This window comes from Cryptomeria japonica, chromosome 9, assembly GCF_030272615.1.
Source record: "Cryptomeria japonica chromosome 9, Sugi_1.0, whole genome shotgun sequence".
Taxonomy (NCBI): Eukaryota; Viridiplantae; Streptophyta; class Pinopsida; order Cupressales; family Cupressaceae; genus Cryptomeria; species Cryptomeria japonica.
This window is the reverse complement of record NC_081413.1, coordinates 154861197-154877281: the sequence shown is the minus strand read 5'-3', so window position 1 is coordinate 154877281 and position 16085 is coordinate 154861197. Positions and strand designations below refer to the sequence as shown.

Sequence of the window (16085 nt, the reverse complement as noted above, 5' to 3'; positions counted from 1 at the left end):
CTATTATGCGAAATATAGGTTAAGGGTTTATGTAAGAAGCAGAGCAGAAACCAGTATTGGATCTAGCATTATAGATGCTATTTTGAAGCAGTACAAGACATTGGATTTATATAATCCATTTTGTAAGTCAGTGAGACTTCCTATTTTGTATTTGAGTAGTGAGCTCTAGGCACTTGGCCTTCCTGCATGTGCAGGCCCCTCTTGTAGCAGTAACATTCTCTTATTGGCCAGTAAGTGAATATTGTGGGTCACAAATCGCAAAGAGGTTTTTCCCACACTGGGTTTCCTCGTTAAAATATTGTGTTATGGTGTGTTTTTCATGTGGTTGCTTTTGTCTTTGTTTATTGCATTACTTTCTATTTACTGGTACACAATATTAATATGCTCTACATGTTTTAAGTTAAGAAAATCTAATTACCGGTCAGATACTGATTCACCCCCCTCTCAGTATCTGTGGGAATCCTAACAATGACTTGTCACATTTCATATTATCTTGTAATACCTTGGATGGTAGTACTGCTAGTGCTTTCATCTTGCGTTTTATTGTATGTTCTTACCCCAATAAATAAGTGGAAGAAGTTGTGATGTATAATTGCACTCTACTAAATAAGGGAGAAGTGAATGTGTTATGTATTTGTACTCTATTAAATAAGCAAGAATTGGGTGTGTTGTGTAATTGCACTCCATTATATAAACAAGAAGTGGTTGTGTTATGTAATTGTTCAATTCATTGAATAAATGAGAAGTGTTTGTGTTGATTGTACCCACACACCACCTAACAAGCGTAGAGGTGTTTTCCTTTCAGTTCTTGCATAGAACCCTCCACTAAAGAAGTGAGATCTTGGCTAGCTTTGTTGCCTAGTGTATTTTCTTTTAATATTGAGACTTGTTTTACGAGGGAAAATTGACATCGCTAATCAGATATTATAGGTCTAACCACCAAAAACCCAAAATCTAATAAGATCAATCTATAAACACAATGAAAGTATATTGAAATCAACTAAGCATGAAGATGAATCAATTAAAAACTCCCTTGTCGAATCAACATTGTGCTTCCATTGTTCTTCTCAATCGTGTGGTTGTATGACTCTTAGTATCACACTGGGAATCCTGCATAAAAATGACATAATAATTTTGAAGATAGGGGAAGAGTATTGTTGACGAGTGTTTTGACACACTCACCAACAGTCAGGTAATTTGTGTAAACACTCACCACCTCTCCTGAAAAGCAATAAATTCCAAAAGAACTAACTACTCCAAGGTCTCTATTTTAGGGTCTTGACAATGATGGGTATCTCAATGGTTGATGCGGTTGTACCTGTGAAGGGGCTTGTTGGTTAAACGAATCCCAATAACTCCACTTTTTTTTGGTATTTTATGCTTTAAAATTCTCTTTTGAAATAAACTGCAAAGATAGGGAAACAAGAAAATAACATTGAAAATAATTCAATAACAACTTAATGAGCTACTTAGTAAGTACCCTGCAATCCAAATCAGCATTCAATAACGGACCTCCAATAAACCTGCAAAGTTAGCAACCTCACAAATTCATGGAAAGAATATCACCACAATATCATCTATCCCAGTAATCCTCATACACCACTTACGTGCGCAATATGACTCATAAAGCAATAAACATAAGACCAGAACAATTTGTTGATTTGAAAAAAAAGAGATTACTAGACTACAAAGAACAAATTAATAGCACACACACATAGATCAGGTAATCTATAAGTTGTTTCTTGTATTAACTTCAAAGAATGTAACACAAAAATAATCTAGTTCATAACAATCTGCAAAAAATAATCTAAAATCTCTAAGTGGGCCTCAAATGATCAATTTGTGGACCCTTACAAATGAATCAAACTCCTCAATTTATAGAGTTTCTTGTCCTACTTCCTAGGAAATAAACCTATCTAAATTAAGAACTAAAACGCAAGGAGCCGCAGTTGACATGCAAGTCTCTGCCTTAAGACTCCAGTTAACCATTACAAAACTGGGACTGAGAGAGCACTACGAAGATGGTGCTGCATGAGCCAGGCTTTCGTAGTTATGCAAAAAATTTCTCATAACTAAAGCATAAGTTGGAGGTGCAGTTGAAGTCCCGGTGTGGTGTCATGCAAAAAATCCTTCAAAAAGTCATACTATTATTAGAAACTAGATGTTTATCTATCACTTCTTTTATAGGTCTTGTAATTGCTAATGATACATGCAATCACTTCAGCAGGAGGATCAACAACATGTTTAATCTTGAACTTGTACTTCCTCAAAATCTCTTTTGCATTCTTTCTTTCACCTTCCAAATCTTCTATTATTTCCGCGGCCTGTTGACACTGAGTTATCAAATATGTATACCTTTCCATCAATGCAACATCAAACTGAGCGGGAGCTGCAAAATATTGTGCCTCATATGCATCCCACTGGCAAAGTACCAGATCCTCCTCCATATGTCTAGTATTGGTTATATTAAGCTCAAAAATTCCTAACAGCTTCCTTCCAAACTTCTTGTACTTCTCTACCATACTAAGAAGGGGAGACCGAATACCTGTTATATCCTTCCCATACTATTGAATCATTTCAATCTTAACTCCAAAATGTATATGTAGGATTGTAAATTTTTACAACTATCTCCTCCTAAGAGGTCTTCTTTCACTATAACCTCTTCCCCAAGATTCAAAACTTTATTCAACATTTGAAACTGTTTGTAAAAAATGTTGAGCTTCCGCTCCCACTACTGAGAACAAGAAGCTAACTCTCATCCGACCTGCATGGCCTTTATATATTCCCTCATGGTGTTTTGCAAGAATGGTCTAATTTTAGAGGCATTTATTCGTGCCCATGCCTTTGTTGTGGCTACCAGCTGTCTCACCTCAACCAGTGCCCTTATATCTCCTTCTAGGAGTGATGAGGTTGAAGGTAGGTTATCATCTATACATGTATCTAAAGGCTTACCCATCTGTACCAACAACTACTTATATTGTTCCAGTTGTGCCTTGACCTCTGAATGGGAGATGTGCTCCTTTTCTATTCGACCCCCAATGCCACTAGTAGCAAGTTCTAATGTATCTAGCTCTCCCCACTTGTTTTGTTTACCCAATTTGACCTGTGAAACCTGGTATTTCGGGGAGTCTTGACCTTTAGCTTGTGTTGGAATTTCAACATCAGCAATCACTTCACCAAAACACGTCCTTAACAAATGATGCCTTGTCTTTGCTCTCTTTGTTTTTCGTGGTTCTTCAGTGATGGCCTGTTGTAATGTAACCTTTGGTAGCACCACTTTATTTTTCTTCTCAAGGTGAAGTTTAAACATTGTGGCACATCCTTATCTTTTTCACCTTCATGTGGCACGATATCAACAATCACCACATGTACGTTTGACTGCTCCTCTTCTTCATCTTTCTCCTCTCCAGCCTGTTCCTAGGTTTGAATATCTAGGGTTGATGTAGCCAGTGGAATTTGGGCAGTTCAAAGAGTGACATCAACATTCAACTGTTGTTTCTTATGCAACCCTCCTAACCTATCACTCATCTCTTCTTCAAACTCCCTGCCACCTTTATCAGTTTTCTCCATACCTGGCTTGGCATCTATCTCTTTTAGTAGATCTTCTTGGTCTTTTGGAGTTAAGACCAATCTTTCATCCTGTGAATCTTTAGGCTCATCTTGTTCTTTCCCTCCCCCAAGTAGCTGCTCAGCTAGTAGATCCCATTCTTCAATGTTCATGGGGTCAGCTGGTACCTGTTCCTTGAGCTTGGAAAACTTCTTTTCTTTCTTCCCTTCGGTCCATCTTAGTAGTAGTTGTTCCATAGGTTTCTCATCCTCTTGGTTAGAATCTGATTCAATGTTATGAATGCTTACATTTTCTACAACAGGAAACAATACTGTAGTTACTTGAGGTAGAGTTGTTGATGTTGCTGCAAAGACACCAGATGATGTTGGTAGAGGGGTTGTAGTGGCTGACATCAAAATTGGAGCATGCGTGGTTGTAGTTGGCGGGGGCTGAGTAGATATACTTGTGGTATCAGGAGGAGGTTGTATATTTTCATCATTTTTCCCCTGTTCATCTTCCTTCTGAATGACTTCTCCCGACCTTTGTCCAATTACTTCCCTAACAGGGAGTACCTCTACCAATGGCACAACTCCTAACCCTTCTCTAATTCCAAAATCAACAACCTTCTTCAAAATTTTGGCCTTCCACATTTTCTCCTTGACTTGCTTGAGGAGTTCCTTAGTACTTTCTTCAGGTTGCGCCACCTCTTTTGGGTCCATAGAGGTATTCTTTCTAGAGATAGACCTTGTCTTGCGAGCATACTCCTTATAAACCCTTGATTAGGGAGCACCTGAGGTTGATTCCTTTTGTTTCCCCTTCGAAGCGCTCGGCCTAACCCTCAAACTTAGCCACTGCCTAGTTCTATCTATAACAGTTTGAGTTACTCTACCTATATCCACCTCTTCATGCCCCGACCATCTGATTGGAGAGAGGGGCTTCTTATCAATTTCTTGTTCCTTATATGTAGGGTCTAATAAATCACCATCATCTCTTAACTCTTTAGGAAGATTGGTCTCTATTTCAAAATTCCTTACCTGCGGAACTGAGAGCCTGGAATACTTTTTCTCTTTGACTTCAAAACTGTCTTGGAGGTTGGTCCAAAAATCCTCCAATCTTGACTTATGTCCCTCATATGCCTTTCGCATTATTTTCTTTAGTTTTTTGTATGGGTCGTAATACTCTCTAGCATAACTAAACTCTTTTAAATTTAGATCTTGCAACTCTTGCTCTATCGTCTTTGCTACCTAAATCTTGGAACAGGAAAAATAACCAATAGAAACTGAAAAATGTACACCCGTCTTATGTTTTGAAGACAAAAGTGATTGCAACCCAAGCATTTGTCATATTCTAATAATATAATGTGGTCATTGCAGTATCTTGGCAACAACATAGGGCTCCCTATGAATCCACTGACCCTAATATACGTGGAGCGTTCATTCTGAATGAACCAACATGCCCATTCCTTGATTATGGCCATTGCTTCTGGGCTTATTCTATAACCCGTATCACCTGTGAGTTTGATGATGACAGAGAAAAGGAAGGCATTCTTTATTCTTTTGTAATGTGCCTTTGCGTTGCCTAAAGGGAGTTGGGTGTAGTACTCCCACATCTTCTTTTGTCCTTCCTCATCTCTGAGCTGGCCCTTTGTCTGCAACCCTGGAAATTTTCCTACTCGAGCCGCTACCTAGACAACATATGAAGTGAAGAAAAATTTCTTCATTTTATGCACATCTACCAATTGCTTGTGTATATTGTCAGATAAGATCTGAGCCTAATCGAAATACTTCTTGCCAATCAGAACAATAGTCATGTAATGAAACATCCATGGGTTGAAGTGTTGGCAATCTATCTTGTCGAAGGCCTTGCTCAGCATAATAATCAGGTCACATTGTAACTCCTTGAAATCTGCCCTTAGGATATCATTGGCTTTTAATCCTGTTTTCCTCTCCTCCTCGAGCCAATTTTCAATCGTATGCCTTTTCCTCGAAGTAATATCCCCATCCCATACTTCGGTGACTTCTTCTTCAGTTGTTAACAACATCTCTTCCTTTCTTGAAGGAATACCAAACACATATCCCAACATATTAGTAGATAAATCTATTATTGTCCTTCCTTGGGCATCAGTGCACTTCCTAGTGTCTGCATTGTAGAAGTGTGCCACTATCATAATGAATTCAAGGGATTGGATGGATTGAGGAAAAACAATTGCTTCTACTAGCCTTGATCTCTTGATCCTCCTGTAAGGAGCCTCTAGTCTTGGTTTATCTAATTATGTTGCAATGTATTCTAATTCAACATGTCCTACCTCTGTATCAGTTACCCATTTGATTTGCTCATCCAATTTTGAAACATAAACCTACCCTTGATAATGGTACTTCATGGTTGCGGGGAGTCTATCTAATTCCTTGCCTTTCTTACTAGAAGTTGGGTCCATCTAATTTTTGCAATCTGCAAGAAAGAACCACAAATTAGCCTATCACACATCAAATATATCAATTATATTACCCACTTCGGGACTCCGGGACTCTGGGGTTCCGGAGTGGGAAAACTCTTTCTCAAACAACTGACCTCGAAACTTCGGGGTTCCAAGGTTCCGAGGTGAGGATGGGCTAAAAAACATGACCCAAAACTTCGGGGTTTTGAAGTTTTGAGGTGGAAATAATGGCCTAAAAGATGCTCTGGAACTTCGGGACTCTGGGGTTCCGAGTTAAAACAATGGCCTAAGAGGAAAGAACTTCAAAAATCCGAGGTTCCGAGGTTATCTGTAGTTCATAAATTGGTCAAAAGGGATGGTCTGAAACTTCAGGGATCCGAGGTTCCGGGGTGAAAGCACAATCCAAAAAGATCAACCTCAAGACTCTGGGGTTCTGAAGTTCTGAGGTGAAAACAACAACCGAGCCCAAAACTCCGGAGTTCCGAGGTTGGAAAACCCTAAGGGACGCAGGAGGAAAATGAACACTCAAAACCAAACAAACTAAAAAAATAAATCTAAGCTAAAAAAACTAAAAGACTTAAACTAGAAAAATCAAAGAGGGCAAAGAAATCCACCAACCTGACGGAATAAATCCCTCGAAAACTCGATGATATGGAGGCGCGAAGTCAAGAGGCAGAGCAAAGAAAATGAAAAACTTGAATGCACAAATGAGCTCAAAAAAGTTTGTTTCCTCTATTTATACCCCCGATATTTCATCCATACAGTCGACTTAAGCACGACCTTAGGAGTCCAGGTTTCTGGACTTTCGAGATGAAACTCAAAAAAGCCAAATACCACAAACAAACCTCGAGACTCTGGGGTTCCGGGGTTCCGAGGTCTGAACAAGTAGGGGCACCTCGGGACTCTGGGGTTTCGGAGTTCCGGGGTTGCAAAGACAACACAATTTCGGGACTCTAGGGTTCTGGGGTTCCGAAATGACTACCAACAAAATATGAAGAACTCAGAATTCTGGGACTTCGGACTTCCAAGGCTTCAACGACAAAAAAGAGCCAAGGCACAACTTTGGGACTCCGGGGTTCTGAGGTTGTGACAAACACCAGAAACAAAAACCTACCTCGAAATTTCGGGGTTTCGAGGTCAGAACACAACCAAAAATAAATGCCTACCTTGGGACTCCGGGGTTCCGGGGTAGGACTTCAAAAACAAGCAAAGAACACCTTGAGACTCCAGGGATCTAGAGTTCCGAAGTGTCAAGACAGAAACTAAAAAAAACAAAGCTACAAAAAGCAAAAAGAGGGAGCCATATTTTCAAGACAAGGAAACTAATGAGGTTAGGTTTGCAGGGCATAACAAGTACCAATAACCATCATAGTTCCAATAGATGATAAATAGTGATGATAAAAAATGAAGAAATATTAATAATTAATAATGATGATAAATGAAGAAATATTAATTACGAAGAATAAAATTAATTGATTAATATAGAGGAATAATTTGTAAAATTGCTAGTTGCAACGTGAAACAATTTTTGTCTACAATACTTTTGGATGATGTGATCCTATACAATACATGTTCTTACCTTGCTAAAAAATCACCTGTAATGTATACATATTAAAATGAATTTATCAAACATTGAATTCAAATGAACACTATAAATGAGAAGTGTTTGTGCTCATTATACCTACACACTACACTTAACAAGTGTAGAGGTGTTTTCCTTTCAATTTTTGCATATCACCCTCCACTGAAGAAGTGAGGTCTTGGTTGGCTTTGTTGCCTAATTTATGTTCTTTCAATATTGATACTTATTTTATGAGGGAAAATTGACATCGCTAATCAGACATTATAGGTCTAACCACCAAAAACCCAAAATATAATATGATCAATCTATAAACACAATGAAAGTATATTGAAATCAACTAAGCATGAAGATGAATCAATTAAAAACTCCCTTGTCAAATCAACATTGTGCTTCGATTGTTCTTCTCAATCTTGTGGTTGTATGGCTCTTAGTATCACACTAGGAATCCTGCATAAAAATGACACAATAATTTCGAAGATAGGGGAAGAGTACCAATAGCCATCATAGTTCTAATAGCCGCACACTTATTATCATAGTACCCCTCAATAGCCGACATTTGTCCACAAGTACTAGTGATTTTGATTGGATGGTTACTGGAACATCTTTAGTTAGGTATTAGGTGACACTTTGAAATGTGTACTTTTTGACTTTTGTGCACATAACTGATTCCACAGTGTGCATCGTTACTACCCAGAAGCCAAATCAATAGCTATAAGTAATTAAGTCACATATGAAGACAATTTAAAAAAAATCAAAATCCGATGTACCGTTTAGGATCTGTGGGTGCACAAAGTTAGCTATGACGGCTACTAGTGCTCTTCCCCTAGTGCTTATTGAAAATGAGAGATTGATGCTCAATTTATAAAATTTTGAGAGAAAATTTGGATGGTTGAAATGCATTTGGAAATTGAATCAATCAACAGTTGAAACCCATTGAAATAAAATTGATGGAGAGTTAAACTCATTTGATTGATGAGTGTACTGAATAGATTGATCAATGAACTGGATATATTGGGGAGATAACTGATTAGATGAGTCTGTTTGAAAAAACTAATTGAGGAGTTAACTGAGAAGTTGATTGATTTGATTGCCTAACAAGAAAAAGTGATTGACAGTTGAACTCAGTCAATCTCAGTTAGGATTTAGGATTTAGGAATGTGCTATAAGAAATTAGGCATGAATTTGAATTTTGATTTTTGAAATCATGAAATGACATGCACATTTAATTGAAATTAATTGAAATTAGAATTTGGGGAAAATTGGAATTTTTTAATATTTAAATTAGAAAAGAACAAGTTAGATAATTAAATAATTTAAAGAAATTATTTAATTATGAGACTAGAAATTGAATCTAATTAAATAATAAACAATATTTAATTAAAGTTATAAATTTGCAATTAATTAAATAATACAATATTTAATTAATTTTAAGAAAAAGAGGTTAAACGATTAAATGATTCTAGAGAAATTGAATAATTAATAATTCAATTTTGTTTGCGAGCAATCACAATGAGTTTGATATGAATGCACACATGTAAGCTTCTAAATTCTTTGCATGCACACTAATTTCTATGCTTTCCTCTACAAGACTCATGCTCAATATGCCACTCTTGGTGTCATTGCACACTACTGCACAGGACATCGTATTGTGCCTTGCTCATCACATGGTCCCATGAATGACTATGCATAATCTCACATAGACACCTAGCAACTTTAGTAGATCTACATGTGGATGCCTTCGACCATGTAATAGAATGCCAATCATTAAGAAGCACAACTGACACGTAGCTGGAAAGTCGATGGTTCAATGGGAGCCACTGCATTTTGAGTTGTTGCTGTCACAATCATACAAACCTTCCAGAAATCCACAAGAATCAACAGCTTTAACACCAAAATTGATTGGTAAATTCTTCAATTGGAATCCGAGAATCAACAAATTCATTCAATTATTTGCTACTTGTTAACACAAATGAAGTTTTCTGTTAGAGAAGGAAATATTGTAAGGGAAACAGAAATTCAACTTGAACAAGCACACAAAAAAACTCATTTTTTATCTTGGAAACCCCTAATATGGAGGAAAATCAACTTCTATGGTAGTGACAATGGCCTTGCTACCTTCTTTATTGTATAGAGAATATAATTATAGCAAGTAGGAGTTTTTCTTTTTGCCCTCCAAATTCCAGAAACATATGCTTTAAACTCAAATTATAATTCCCTTTTATAGATTTTTGTGAACATCAGGTTTCTTCTGAGCCCTAGAGGAATTCCCGCACAAACTAGAAGTTAATATGGCGACTGTTCAGTTCAGATTCTAGATTTGAAGTGCTCAATGTTGGTGGACATGGTTGTGGTGCTGACCAAGTGGCTACTGCAATTGTGGTCTTGTCTGCATGTGTTTTCCAATCAGTTTCTATTTATGAACCTATCTTGGTACCTGGATTCACTTTGTTATTCAAGTTTCTGCTTCTCATGAATTTTCCAGATTCAGTATGGGTCAACTGTGAAACACTTTAGCTTTCGTCATCTCAAGTGACAAATAAAAATGCAATTAGATCTGTCATTGGGGTTAGAGACTCTTATAAAGTATTGCTACTGTTGATAATTATATTCTTCTCTATGTTATGGTGGAGTACATGAAGTCAACTATGAGCTTCCTATGGGAAATAATGACCATAAACGGCATCAATCAACAAATAAAGGCAATTGAAGGTTTGGACTCACTATATTTCATTCAGTAAAAATGTATGTTGATCTGAAGGAAATGTGGAGATGAACCATCAGTCTCTCCCAGTTGAACAGGTATAATTGTATGTTAGAATTGTTGTAATAAATCATGTCTCCTTTGCATTTAAGGTTTGGGAAAACAATTTATATGGTAGTGACATCTAATGTCTATGATAACAATCAATTGGTAGTAGAAAATTCATGCACCATTTATAATTAATTTGATGAAATTGGGTATTGTGCTCAATGTGTGTAATTATGTTTTCGGGGTGTAGTGTTGGACTCAAGTAATTAGATTTAAAGTCAAGGCTTGGATAGCTTTTACGGGGGCTTTTATATTTGAACAAATTGATGGTTAATTTTCAGATGACATATGATGAGAACATCATCAATACTCTATCTAACTTGGAGGTTATTGATAAACAGAATGGATTCTTCAATCTAAAAGTGGTGACTCCTACAACATTTGAGGAAGCCCATTTATACCTTGACTTTAATTAGTATACAGTTGTACCAGAACAGAACAGGCAGGGGTTTGGGGGTATGAGTTGACGTGTTCTAGGCAAGTGACATAACCAGAGAAAGTAAACACTAATCATACCATTACATCAACATCAAATCTTACTTGTTGTAATGATATTTTTTAAGATATTTTTTAAGAAATTAGTATTTATTGTAGGGCAATGGATAACTAACATGACGAAAAACCTTAAAAATAAAGGATCCCTTACACTTGGAGCTAGTACACTTAGTTTAGATAAAGTACAAAATATAAAATGTGAAAGGAAAGTATGCCTGTTTTGTGACGGGCATGGTCCACTCATTGTCTTAGAAGAACTAGTGCAATATTTTGCAACTGTTATAATGACTCCTTACTATTGGCACATACCTTCAATTTCTTATTAATGATCATGCATCAACCTTACCTGTGAGATTGTGACAAGGAAAAGGAAAAGAGCTACATAATCTGGTGAATCGGCACTAATATATAAAGGTCTCACTTGAGGAGGGGAGGAGGTGAGAACAATTGGGAACAAATCTATAATCCTAAAAGGGAGAAATGAAGGGTGGTGACCCTTTAATCAATGAAGTATAAAGAGATCATTCTGATCATTCAAATCAAGCAACAATCAATTAGAAAATCATTCTATCAAATCAACATTCATTCAATCAATCAATTATCCATCAATCATTCAAGCATCAAAGACTAGACAAAAAAGGTTACATTGATATTCACTTCAGGGGGCGATTTCACATTCTGTTGGTACGATGCATATGTAATCTTTTATAATAGACTGCATGCTTACAAATATTCAGATCGTATAATGTCACTATATATATGTGTGTGTGTCTACCTCTGCATATATACATCGAATTAAATGTTGCTGATAATACTGTTCATATATGTTCTGAGCAGGGATCTGACTATGAATATTCTGTAATTGACTGAAATTTATATTCAAGAGAGCATTTCTGGATTCGATTGTATGAAAGATTTTAGCATCAGCGTTTCGGATCACACTCCGTGATCCATCATCAGGATGAAGAGAATCGATTGTGTGAAACTTATATGTATATTTGCTTATAATCTGAATGTATCGTAGCCATGATAGAAGAGGAAAGATTTCCAGCAGCTGAACAGCAGTGGGGTCACCTTCCAGACACACCACCTCATGGTATATGACCGGAGAGTCCCATGAGGCCGAAGGGGTATGAAGGGTACTGCCTTTGGGTCTGTGAAGGGTGGACTTTCTGGGCACCCTGTGGTAAACCGTCCTCACTATCATGGCGAATGTCTGATATTCAATCTTAGGAAGCAAGATATTGGTGACACGATTGAGGGGAACGGTGATAGGATACCTCACCAGGTATGCCACCTCATTTTGGCAAGGGCCACATTAGGCCGAGGGGGACAAGGTCTGCCCTTGGGCTTGGGTTAGAGGGTCTTTAGGGCATCCTATCAACTCACCCTGTCTGAGCTTCTCAATTGTCAAATTTATGCTTCCAATGTGTTGTGCTTTCAAAATATATATATATACTGTTACTTCCTAAATGAAATTATCTGTTTTTTTTTTTATGAGTTATAATTATGAACAATCTCTAACTTGCTTGCAGGACTTTCACCTTTTCCTAACTAGAACGTGTGATCTAGGGAAGAATCTAGACACTTATAACTTAGGGACATTACAGCAAGGGATTATGCTTTATATTAGACCTTTCATTTTCTTTCTAGCATAGCAATCCGGTGATTATTCCTTGATGCCATGGTGTTGACAATCTATTTACCACTGCTATAGATGGATACCTTACAATAAAATCTCGAAACAAAATGTAAAAGATAACAAAAAATACACTCAAATTCCACTCTTGAACTTGAGATATAGAGAAGAAGCTAGACTTGGCAGTTGAAGTAATATTCTCAGCCGGTTGAACTAGTATAAGTTATCCTTCCTAGAAATGTGATTTCCTTGTCTCAAGTGAAGCCATTTGTCATCCAGTACCTGTTCATATTTGGAATGATAGAATGTCCTCCTTCAAAGCTGCGATAAGTTGATCCCATGTGTTGATAGGATTCTAAGCATCTTGGTGTTCAGTGACCAAGACCTCAGGGACACTAGAGAGCTTCAATTTTGCACAGGTGACCTTATTAGCTTTAGTGACTTGGCTGTACTCGAGCTAAGTCTTCATTTCAAGACCTCAACTTTAAATGACTTGAGGATCTCAAGTTCTATCAGAGATGTTGATCTTGTATTTGGCAATTGAAAGGGAGATTTGAAGTGCAGGAAGCCTCATAATACATGTCATTGATATTGTTGGTCAATGTGGACTCTGGAGATCACACTAGCTAGTTTTAAGTGTATTTGCAAGCTCTTTCGTTTATGTCTATCAAAGGAGCTCAAATATAACGAAAGAGTATACACTTAAAACTATATGGGATGCTTACTGAGCTCCATGAATGGAATCTGCTCCTTAGACATTTATATTCTGTACTCTTGATCCAGCAATGGTCTGATTGCTGGTCAATGCAACTACAAGCATGTTGTGCTTTATTAAATCGTACTAGTCAATTGTTATTGAGCACTTGAATGCTGTGTACCTTTACATAGGATCCCAGATGGAACAGTGCAGACACAGTCCAAGCTCCTTGTAATGAATCTCCAGCATACAAGTCAGATATTTAATGCTGCAGAAAAGCATACAGGCATCCAATCGTGAGTATGAATGCCAATCAAATGCAGCAAACAGGTCTGCAAGGCGTGTGCTGGAGCAAGGAGATAGCCTGCAATAGTAATTTTTTTGTTTTTTTCAATTTAATAATATTTGAAAATTGAAATGTTTGTGTAGAGTTCGTGCAAAATCAAATTTGCAACCAAAATTATGGCAAAAGGGTATCCCTAATAATTTTTTATTTTTGCACAACAAAATCTTTTTCTAATTTGTGCACAGAACTCAGACTTGATATTTGCAAACCAACAGAAACTTAAAACCTTTGTAGCTTTGCCTCAAACCATCAAAATCAGAAAAAACAAAGGCTATTTCAACTATTTTGGCTACTCTAGACACATTGATGATGTCAGATTCTAGCCATGAGGCTTTTATAGAAAAATTGATGACGAGGTTCAATAACCCAAATCAAATGCTTTGGAAAATCATTTCAAACCCATGGATTGGAAATGCTGATATGGAACCAAGTGGGGCAGCAGTCAGAAATCAAAATCAACACAAAGGAGACAATAATCTCTGGAAGCTTAATTCCAAACTTGATTAATTTGTGAGAAAAATATATAAGAATATTGAGGCATAAAATATACCAATATTACAAGATCCGATAATATCTTCAAATCTTTACACTTGAAAGGGGCAAAAATTTATTCAGAAACAAGAAGAATACAAAATTGACATTTTACTTATACATTTTATATAGGATGAAATAAAATATAGAAAACTAACAATGGCTGCACAGGTCACTGCCTTCAAGCTTGCATTCTCATCTGCAGGCCGGGGACCGTCTTCAGAATCTGATGATTTTAAGTCCTTATGAAATCAAGCATTTGCAACGCCAGAGAAACTAGCAGAGTTAGTGGAAAAGGTCTGAAATTCATTTGGTGCTATTGTCTCCAGCTTTATCCTTCCATTTTGATTCAAATTCTTTTCAAACGTTAAGATATTTAACATATATCTTTGAGTTGAGTTTGAATTAGAACAAGTGGTCCTCTTGAAAGTTAGACGAATCTGTCCCTTCACTTGGATGATTTATACTTACTCTGTATATTGTAAATTGACAATTGGCACTGTAGGTTGACAGAGCAATTGCAGAGGATTTACCAGGGGCAGTTTCAAAAATGAAACTTGCAAATCCTTCTACTCTCTCTATTTTGTTCAAGCCAATCAAGTAAGTATCACACAAATTTAAGTTTTAACAATTCTCTTTAATATTTTGGTTAAAAATCCTCCTATGTTGAAGCACTCCAAAATAAAGACTCTTCAACTTGTGATTTTGCTTGAACATAAGTTGGTCACATTTATACCATGACTCTTATTTTCTACTATCAATATAATATGTTATTTTTTATGAGAAAATAAATCTCTGCATTGCTGTTGGTTGCTTTAAATTCTGTGGATAGGACATAATTGTTTGTTTTATAAGCATGCATGAAACATTTGATACAGATTGCCTGTAATAGAGAAACTGATCAGATTAGGATCTTACTATGATAGTATGTTGGATTTTGTATAATATTCCATTAGGAATAGTTATCCTTTCCTTCATTTTTCTGGTCCTTATCTCTAGCAAGTGCATACTTCAACTTGCAGGACAAATATTGTTGAGGCATGCTTACAGATCTTGTCACTCATAAAATCTGAATATTCTGCAGAAGATATTGTTAAGACTGGCATGCGATCAATATCAGATATACAGGCTTACCTTGATACGCTTGTGTAGCACACATTTGAATAATGCCCTTGAAGATTCTTAAATTCGATTGAGCTCAATCTTGGAATGAACTGATACAGAATTTAGTCAAGCAAGTAGTATCTTGGGATGGACTATTTAAGAGGGCTCCTAAATCATAAATTGAAAGACATTATCCATGTTGTGGAACTCAATGAGATAAATAGCTGTTTAATCAAATGATATTGCATTGCTTCACTAAGAAAGTTTTCTTACCTCTAAGTGTAGATCAACCAATGATGGAATCTGATTGAGCAGTATTTTTGATGTTGTAATTGCTTCTTTGGCTTTAAGTTTTGATCTTGTACTTATTTTTGTTGAGGTAAAAGAAGTATTTTATAAATTCCGCTAAATCTGTATTGAAGCTGGGTGATTAAGAGCATCCTTGACTAAGTGCTATAAGATATAATCTACTCGGACATGATAGATAAATCAACTAATTTGCCCTGGCATGAATTCGGGAGAATATTACATGGGAATATGCCCCTACATTTTATCTTGGAAACATACTGCAAATGAGCAGTTGACCAGAGGTGGAGGGCATGGGGGACAGCCGAAGATATTTGGATGTCCCTGAACATCCCCTATGAACATCAACAAAACAAAGAAGTAAAGGAGTGGCAGGCCCAGAAGGCTCAGCACCCCTCCTTTTCAAAATCCTATACCTAAGAAACCATTCATAAGCTAACATAAGACATTAATTTTTACATTTTGTGAGAAGAAGAAAAGAGAGAGAAGAGAATAGAACAGTGAGAATAAGAGATGAGAAAGGAGAGGGAAAGAGAACAATAGCAAGAAGAGAGAAGAAAAGAGAAGGAAAGAGAACAATAACAAGAAGAGAGGG

At 36.8% G+C, this 16085-nt stretch overlaps 1 long non-coding RNA gene across 1 annotated transcript; it reads left to right on the top strand.

The window, feature by feature from the left end:
- The first annotated feature begins 9499 nt into the window (after positions 1–9499).
- LOC131059545 (uncharacterized) lies at positions 9500–15436 on the top strand. The gene is made up of 4 exons (XR_009110136.2): positions 9500–10362; positions 14252–14377; positions 14586–14680; positions 15165–15436. It is a non-coding gene; the product is annotated as an uncharacterized LOC131059545 (long non-coding RNA).
- The last annotated feature ends 649 nt before the right edge of the window (positions 15437–16085 follow it).